Source organism: Cyclopterus lumpus, chromosome 3 (genome assembly GCF_009769545.1).
Source record: "Cyclopterus lumpus isolate fCycLum1 chromosome 3, fCycLum1.pri, whole genome shotgun sequence".
NCBI lineage: Eukaryota > Metazoa > Chordata > Actinopteri > Perciformes > Cyclopteridae > Cyclopterus > Cyclopterus lumpus.
In genome coordinates this window covers 28,576,985-28,587,296 of record NC_046968.1, presented here as the reverse complement: position 1 = coordinate 28,587,296, position 10,312 = coordinate 28,576,985, and positions in this window count along the sequence as shown.

The following is a 10,312-nucleotide window of genomic DNA, read 5'->3' as shown; positions in this document are numbered from 1 at the left end:
TATATATATATATATATATATATATTAGGAGAGCATGGCGGTTATAGATGCATCTTTCTCTCTGGAATAAATCCGTAATGTATTTGTTCATATCAAACAGACCCACCTGTACCTGCAGTCTGTCACATGGAAAGTATATGTTGTTCTGTAATATTGCAGATGTTTCTGGAAAAAATCAAAAATCTAAATGATGAAAAAAATATTAATAAGAAAAGAACGATTCGCCTGGATAGTCGATTTAAAGAGGATTTGTATCATAAAAATGTACATTTGCATTTTCAATAAATATTTCCTTGAAAAATTCAACTTTTTTGCGGTGTTCATTCAATAGTAATAATGAGATATTTAGTATTTTTTTAATATTGTTACTGTTAAAATTAATATAATATATAAAAAAAAAAAAACATGATAATTAGCTGTGAAAGCTGTAAAAAGTTAAACATTCCTGAATGCATGTATGAATAACTGCAGATTATTTTCTAAAATAAATAAGATGAGATGCTCAATTATTGACTCAAGATTTTATGATTAAAATTTTAACATTTTAATTCTTTAAGGACCTACAGACATCCTGTCCAATGTATAATTCATAATTGAAGAGACACTCTACTCTCAGTACTACTTTTTATTTCCCCTTGGGGATTAATAAAGTATATATCTATCTATCTCTATCTTATTTGTTGTTTCATCAGCTGAAAATAATAATTGTTGTATTTCATTCACATAGAATAAGTTGCTTATGTTCATATGTACATGTGGAGCCAGCTGTTGCTACGGTAACCCGGAGAGGTCAAACCAAACACTGACCAGATGGGGACGCGGTGTTCTGGTGGCTGCAGTCTGCCGCCTCACCACCAGGTGTCCCCAGAGCGCTGCACCTTTAAACTCTCTGAAGTCTCTTAAATGAAGATAAATCTTTATTCTGACTTCATTTATTCTGACTTTGAACGCTGCAGATGTTTCTTTAATGTCGAGGAGCGAGTGTTCGGTGTCAGATGGGAATCCAGATGTGTGACCACGGATAATCGAGAGACCGACCAGCTGGTCTGGAGTCAGGACTCTGTGCTGCTCCTCCTCTCGAGGATCAGACTCCAGACCGACCAGCTGGTCTGGAGTCTGGACTCTGTGCTGCTCCTCCTCTCGAGGATCAGACTCCAGACCGACCAGCTGGTCTGGAGTCTGGACTCTGTGCTGCTCCTCCTCTCGAGGATCAGACTCCAGACCGACCAGCTGGTCTGGAGTCAGAACTCTGTGCTGCTCCTCCTCTCGAGGATCAGACTCCAGACCGACCAGCTGGTCTGGAGTCTGTTGGCATGAAGAGGAAACCGACACCGAGCCATGAACCCTCCAAATCCAGGGATGTCTTTATGGAGACCAGTTTGGACCCGATGAGACCACCAGACCACCAGACCACCAGACCACCAGACCAGGAGAGGAGATAGCAGGAACAGCTGAGCAGGAGGCGTGGTCACAGCTTTTATAAATTATTAAAAAAAGAAAGAAATTACAGCATCTGTTAATGTAGCGTGTCATGAAAATGATCATTAAAAGCCGACAGTTTAGAATATCATAAATATAACAAAGAATGTCAATGTAATAATATAATCATGTCAAAAATGTAATAAAAGTAAAGTATGCCTAAAAGAACATTTAAGTCATAATATAGTATTTGATTAAAATGCAATAAAACGTTTATAGAAATGTATTTTTTTTTAAAATCACATCAATAGTGAAACAATGTCATAGTATGTAGTTAAAATGTTTTTTTAATGTTTTTTTAATGACATTGTCATAAATGTTACACACTTGCAATATAATTTGGCATTTCATAAAATGTCATAGTATAAAGTACGTCAATTTAAAAAAATAAAAAGTCCTATTATATAGTATGACTTCACATATGAAGCATTATTGTAGATTAAATTAGGTAAACACCTAATTATTAATTAGATATAACTGTTACTGCACAATCAATACTTTTACTTTAAGTACTCTAAGTAAGTTTAGTAAGGAATACTTCTAATGGAGTATTTATTGTGGTATTAATACTTCTTCACGTCTCATATTCATAACGCAGCGGTTCTGTTTTTATTCTCAACAACACGTCGTTAATAAACTTAAATTGTGACAAAGAATAATTATAATATAATAAAGAATAACCCGCTGGAGAACGTGGACCCAGTAAACTTAATTTTGATGTTTAAAAACTATAAATCAACCTCATTTTACTGAGAAATGAACCGGATTAATTTATTTTATACTTTTAAAAGCTCCAGTCGGACATGTTCCTCTGTGTGTGTGTGTGTGTGTGTCTGCGTGTGTGTGTGTGTGTCTGTGTGTGTGTTAATCCTGCCACAACAGCTGACCCCCGCCCCCCCCCCTCACGTATGGACGCAAACACACACACACGCACACGAACACACGCACACACACACGAACACACGCACACACACGCACACACACACGCACTCACACACACAAATGTGTGTGTGTTTGAATGGTTTGTGAAATCCAAGACATAAAGTGGGAGGAGCTACAAACTGACCTGGAAACTAGTTTTCAATCATCATCATCATCATGATCTTCATCATCATCATCATCATCATGACGATCTTCACCATCATCTTCACCATCATCTTCATCATCATGATCGTCATCATCTGCATCATGATCTTCATCATCATCACCATCATCATCATCATCACCATCATCTTCACCATCATCATCGTGAGCTTCATCCTCATCCTCATCATCTTCATCATCATCATCATCTTCACCATCATCATCGTGAGCTTCATCCTCATCCTCGTCACCATCATCTTCATCATCATCATCTTCACCATCATCATCACCATCATCATCGTGAGCTTCATCCTCATCCTCATCACCATCATTATCATCATCATCACCATCATCTTCAATCATCTTCATCATCATCATCTTCACCATCATGATCTTCATCATCATCTTCACCATCATCTTCATCACCATCATGATCTTCATCATCATGATCTTCAACATCATCATGATCATCATCATCATCATGATCTTCATCATCATCATCATCTTCATCATCATGATCTTCACCATCATCTTCATCATCATCACCGACATCATCATCATCATCACCACCATCATCTTCATCATCATCATTATCATCATCATGATCTTCATCATCATCATCATCTTCATGATCTTCACAATCATCTTCATCATCATCACCGACATCATCATCATCATCACCACCATCATCTTCATCATCACCACCATCATCTTCATCATCATCATCATCACCACCATCATCTTCATCATCATCATTATCATCATCATGATCTTCATCATCATCATCATCTTCATGATCTTCACAATCATCTTCATCATCATCACCGACATCATCATCATCATCACCACCATCATCTTCATCATCACCACCATCATCTTCATCATGATCTTCATCATCTTCATCATCACATCATGATCGCCATAATCATCACCATCAATATTTTATATATATGGTATTTTATGTATTTTATATACATGGTTTTTTATATATATGGTATTTTATATACATATGGTATTTTATACAGTATATATATAAATATGGTATTTTATACAGTATATATATATACATGGTATTTTATATACACATGGTATTTTATACAGTATATATATATATACATGGTATTTTATATATATGGTATTTTATATATATGGTATTTTATACAGTATATATATATACATGGTATTTTATATATATGGTATTTTATATATATGGTATTTTATATATATGGTATTTTATATATATTATACGGTATTTTAAATACATGGTATTTTATATATTTGGTATTTTATATATATGGTATTTTATATATATTGTACGGTATTTTAAATACATGGTATTTTATATATTTGGTATTTTATATATATGGTATTTTCTGTCTTTCTCTATAAATTGAATATATGTAAACAAAACTAAACTTTACATTGTTCGGAAGAATAAAGTTGTCGCTTCGGACTATTAACATCCTCTTTTGAGGAGGAGGAGGAGGAAGAGGAAGAGGAGGAGGAGGAGGAAGAGGAGGAGGAGGACGAGGAGGAGGAAGAGGAGGAGGAAGAGGAGGACGAGGAGGAGGAAGAGGAAGAGGAGGAGGAAGAAGAAGAGGAGGAGGAAGAGGAAGAGTGAGGTGATCTGAGGTGGTCAGGTGACCTCCTGGGACAGGAAGTGACGTGACAGCTCTGTATTGAATCTGAATTGATTTGACCTTTGACCCCTGAGAGGAGGAGGACCTGATCTGTTCTGGATGAGCGAGGACGCTTCCTCAAGCTGTCAATCAAGAGTTCCTAAATGACATCTTCTCAAAGAGGAGTAATACAGCGTGTCCAGACAGGAAGTAGTAACTCACCGTTAGGCTCCGCCTCCTCTTTTATTGTGTTTATTAAAGACATTATGGATGTAAACAAGACTTTTATTGTGTTTATTTAAGACATTATGGACACACACACACACACAGACACACACACACACACACACACACACAGCCCCCCCCCCCCCGGCTGCTATAAACTGACCTGGCATCAGTCCTCGTGGACTTTGAGGCTCTTGACTGAAACGTGAGACGCTCACAGACGGAAACCAGATTAAGAGCTTCAGACCAGCTGAGAGGCAGGAAGAGGATCTGGAGGGGGGGGGGGGGGGGGGGGGGCTGTGTGTGAGGAGGGGGCTGTGTGTGAGGGGGGGGGGCTGTGTGTGAGGAGGGGGCTGTGTGTGAGGGGGGGGGGCTGTGTGTGAGGAGGGGGCTGTGTGTGAGGAGGGGGCTGTGTGTGAGGAGGGGGCTGTGTGTGAGGGGGGGGGGCTGTGTGTGAGGAGGGGGCTGTGTGTGAGGGGGGGGGGGCTGTGTGTGAGGAGGGGGCTGTGTGTGAGGAGGGGGCTGTGTGTGAGGGGGGGGCTGTGTGTGAGGGGGGGGCTGTGTGTGAGGGGGGGGCTGTGTGTGAGGAGGGGGGGCTGTGTGTGAGGAGGGGGCTGTGTGTGAGGGGGGGGCTGTGTGTGAGGAGGGGGCTGTGTGTGAGGGGGGGGCTGTGTGTGAGGAGGGGGCTGTGTGTGAGGGGGGGGGGGCTGTGTGTGAGGAGGGGGCTGTGTGTGAGGGGGGGGCTGTGTGTGAGGAGGGGGCTGTGTGTGAGGGGGGGGGCTGTGTGTGAGGGGGGGGGGCTGTGTGTGAGGAGGGGGCTGTGTGTGAGGGGGGGGCTGTGTGTGAAAAAAATTACATATATATATACACATACAGTATATATATATATATACATACAGTATATATATATATATACTGTATGTATATATATATATATATATATGTATATATATATATATATATGTATGTATATATATATACATACATATATATACTGTATGTATATATATATGTATACAGTATATATATATATACTGTATGTATACAGTATATATATATATATATATATATATATATATATTAGTTAAATGACTAAAAACGAACTCCTAGATCTCAGCTTTAAAACCACATAAATACATATTATCTGTAAAAGTGTAAGTAGTTCTTTACACGGTTTTATTTCAATGTATTCCACGCTCGACTGTGATTGGTCTCCGCTGGCTCGCCCCTCGTCTGGCCTCTGATTGGCCGCCGGGCTCTAATGGGTTCTCCGGCTGATGTTCCAGCTGCGAGCGGTGGCGTCCGGCCGCCTTGCGAACCGCTTCTGGGGTTTAATGCCGGATTAAAGGAGTCCAGTATCACGGCCCCCCCACCCCCCCCCCCCCCCCCCCCCCCACCCCACCCCCACGCCACAGGATCAGAGCGCGGCACCGAAACCAGACGTCTGGATTGACTTCAAGGGAAAGTCTGATTATAATCCAATAAATCTCCCCAAAAAACATCAAAAAAACACCAAAAGCAACGGTGGAAGTGTTTCAAGGCCGTTGATCCGTCATCAGCATCCACACACACACACGGTCGTGTCCTTCACACACCATCCACACACACACACACACACGGTCGTGTCCTTCACACACCATCCACACACACACACACACACGGTCGTGTCCTTCACACACCATCCACACACACACACACACACGGTCGTGTCCTTCACACACCATCCACACACACACACACACACGGTCGTGTCCTTCACACACCATCCACACACACACACACACACGGTCGTGTCCTTCACACACCATCCACACACACACACACACACGGTCGTGTCCTTCACACACCATCCACACACACACACACACACACGGTCGTGTCCTTCACACACCATCCACACACACACACACACACACGGTGGTGTCCTTCACACACCATCCACACACACACACACACACACACGGTCGTGTCCTTCACACACCATCCACACACACACACACACACGGTGGTGTCCTTCACACACCATCCACACACACACACACACGGTGGTGTCCTTCACACACCATCCACACACACACACACACACACACACGGTCGTGTCCTTCACACACCGTCCACACACACACGGTCGTGTCCTTCACACACCGTCCACACACACACGGTGGTGTCCTTCACACACCATCCACACACACACGGTGGTGTCCTTCACACACCATCCACACACACACACACACACACACACGGTCGTGTCCTTCACACACCATCCACACACACACGGTCGTGTCCTTCACACACCATCCACACACACACGGTCGTGTCCTTCACACACCGTCCACACACACACGGTGGTGTCCTTCACACACCATCCACACACACACGGTCGTGTCCTTCACACACCATCCACACACACACGGTGGTGTCCTTCACACACCATCCACACACACACAGTCGTGTCCTTCACACACCGTCCACACACACACAGTCGTGTCCTTCACACACCATCCACACACACACGGTCGTGTCCTTCACACACCGTCCACACACACACAGTCGTGTCCTTCACACACCATCCACACACACACAGTCGTGTCCTTCACACACCATCCACACACACACGGTCGTGTCCTTCACACACCATCCACACACACACGGTCGTGTCCTTCACACACCATCCACACACACACGGTCGTGTCCTTCACACACCATCCACACACACACGGTCGTGTCCTTCACACACCATCCACACACACACGGTCGTGTCCTTCACACACCATCCACACACACACGGTGGTGTCCTTCACACACCATCCACACACACACGGTCGTGTCCTTCACACACCATCCACACACACACACACACGGTGGTGTCCTTCACACACCATCCACACACACACGGTCGTGTCCTTCACACACCATCCACACACACACGGTCGTGTCCTTCACACACCATCCACACACACACGGTCGTGTCCTTCACACACCATCCTGCTGCCACTAAGAGCACCAAATGCAGATTAATCCGCCGCTGAAAATAGTCCCCGACTAGAACACTAGCGTCTGCTTCACAACAAGCGAACGGAGTCGCCGTGATGTCACCCGTTTTTGAAGCCTTGAGTTTGGTATTTTGGCCGTCGCCATCTTGTTTTTTTTTTTGCAACCAGAAGGGACACGAGAGGGCGGAGCCAAATACAAACCGAACAAACACGTTTTTTTAGGTCGACTAAAATCGGCAGAATTAACTTTCATGAAGTGAAAACACGCTGTGACGACAACGTGGTAGAGAGACCTGTCAATCACTGTAAGCCCCGCCCTAAATTAGTAATTAGATTTACAGTAACCTTATGCTGCATTTCTTCTTCTCTGTGTATGTTTTGTAGCCAATAATACACCTCAGTGCATAACTATCATTATCATGTCCATATATTCTATTAATAACAAAATAATAGTATAAACTAATATTTGTTTATTTAGTTAAATGGGTGGAGGGGGGGGGGCATAGGGGGCATGAGAGGGGGGTTTATATGGGTGGAGGGGGGGCATATGGGGGGGGGGTTATATGGGTGGAGGGGGGGGCATATGGGGGGGGTTATATGGGTGGAGGGGGGGGCATAGGGGGCATATGGGGGGGGTATATGTGTGGAGGGGGGGGCATAGGGGGCATGAGAGGGGGGGGTTATATGGGTGGAGGGGGGGGGGGGGGCATAGGGGGCATGAGGGGGGGGGGGGGGGGGTTGGATATTCAATGATACCAGCTGGAGTTTAAAGGGCACTTGTCTTGGATTTCACGAGCTGCTAAATTTAAACGTAGTGCCTCCTCATTAAGCTGAGAGGAGTTCTGCCCCACAGCAACAAACAAGTAAACACTTCTACAGCAACAAACAAGTAAACACTTCTACAGCAACAAACAAGTAAACACTTCTACAGCAACAAACAAGTAAACACTTCTACAGCAACAAACAAGTAAACACTTCTACAGCAACAAACAAGTAAACACTTCCACAGCAACAAACAAGTAAACACTTCCACAGCAACAAACAAGTAAACACTTCCACAGCAACAAACAAGTAAACACTTCTACAGCCATAAACAAGTAAACACTTCTACAGCAACACACAAGTAAACACGTCTACAGCCATAAACAAGTAAACACTTCTACAGCAACACACAAGTAAACACTTCTACAGCAACAAACAAGTAAACACTTCCACAGCAACAAACAAGTAAACACTTCCACAGCAACAAACAAGTAAACACTTCTACAGCAACAAACAAGTAAACACTTCTACAGCAACAAACAAGTAAACACTTCCACAGCAACAAACAAGTAAACACTTCCACAGCAACAAACAAGTAAACACTTCTACAGCCACAAACAAGTAAACACTTCTACAGCAACAAACAAGTAAACACGTCTACAGCAACACACAAGTAAACACTTCTACAGCAACAAACAAGTAAACACTTCTACAGCAACAAACAAGTAAACACTTCTACAGTCAACACACAAGTAAACACTTCTACAGCAACACACAAGTAAACACTTCTACAGCAACAAACAAGTAAACACTTCTACAGCAACAAACAAGTAAACACTTCTACAGCAACAAACAAGTAAACACTTCTACAGCAACAAACAAGTAAACACTTCTACAGCCACAAACAAGTAAACACTTCTACAGCAACAAACAAGTAAACACTTCTACAGTCAACACACAAGTAAACACTTCTACAGCAACAAACAAGTAAACACTTCTACAGCAACAAACAAGTAAACACTTCTACAGCAACAAACAAGTAAACACTTCTACAGCAACAAACAAGTAAACACTTCTACAGCAACAAACAAGTAAACACTTCTACAGCAACAAACAAGTAAACACTTCTACAGCAACAAACAAGTAAACACTTCTACAGCAACAAACAAGTAAACACTTCTACAAGGTAACAAACAAGTAAACACTTCTACAGTCAACAAACAAGTAAACACTTCTACAGCAACAAACAAGTAAACACTTCTACAGCAACAAACAAGTAAACACTTCCACAGCAACAAACAAGTAAACATTTCTACAAGGTAACAAACAAGTAAACACTTCTACAGTCAACAAACAAGTAAACACTTCTACAGCAACAAACAAGTAAACACTTCTACAGCAACAAACAAGTAAACACTTCTACAGCCACAAACAAGTAAACACTTCTACAGTCAACAAACAAGTAAACACTTCTACAGCAACAAACAAGTAAACACTTCTACAGCAACAAACAAGTAAACACTTCCACAGCAACAAACAAGTAAACATTTCTACAAGGTAACAAACAAGTAAACACTTCTACAGTCAACAAACAAGTAAACACTTCTACAGCAACAAACAAGTAAACACTTCCACAGCAACAAACAAGTAAACACTTCTACAGCAACAAACAAGTAAACACTTCTACAAGGTAACAAACAAGTAAACACTTCTACAGTCAACAAACAAGTAAACACTTCTACAGCAACAAACAAGTAAACACTTATACAGCAACAAACAAGTAAACACTTCTACAGCAACAAACAAGTAAACACTTCTACAGCAACAAACAAGTAAACATTTCTACAAGGTAACGGACAAGTAAACACTTCTACAGTCAACAAACAAGTAAACACTTCTACAGTCAACAAACAAGTAAACACTTCTATAAGGTAACAAACAAGTAAACACGTATACAGTCAACAAACAAGTAAACACTTCTACAGTCAACAAATAAGTAAACACTTATACAAGTAAACAAACAAGTAAACACTTATACAAGTCAATAAACAAGTAAACACTTATACAAGGCAACAACTAAGTAAACAAATATGTATATACTTCTACAAGTCAACAAACAAGTAAACACTTATACAAGTCAACAAACAAGTA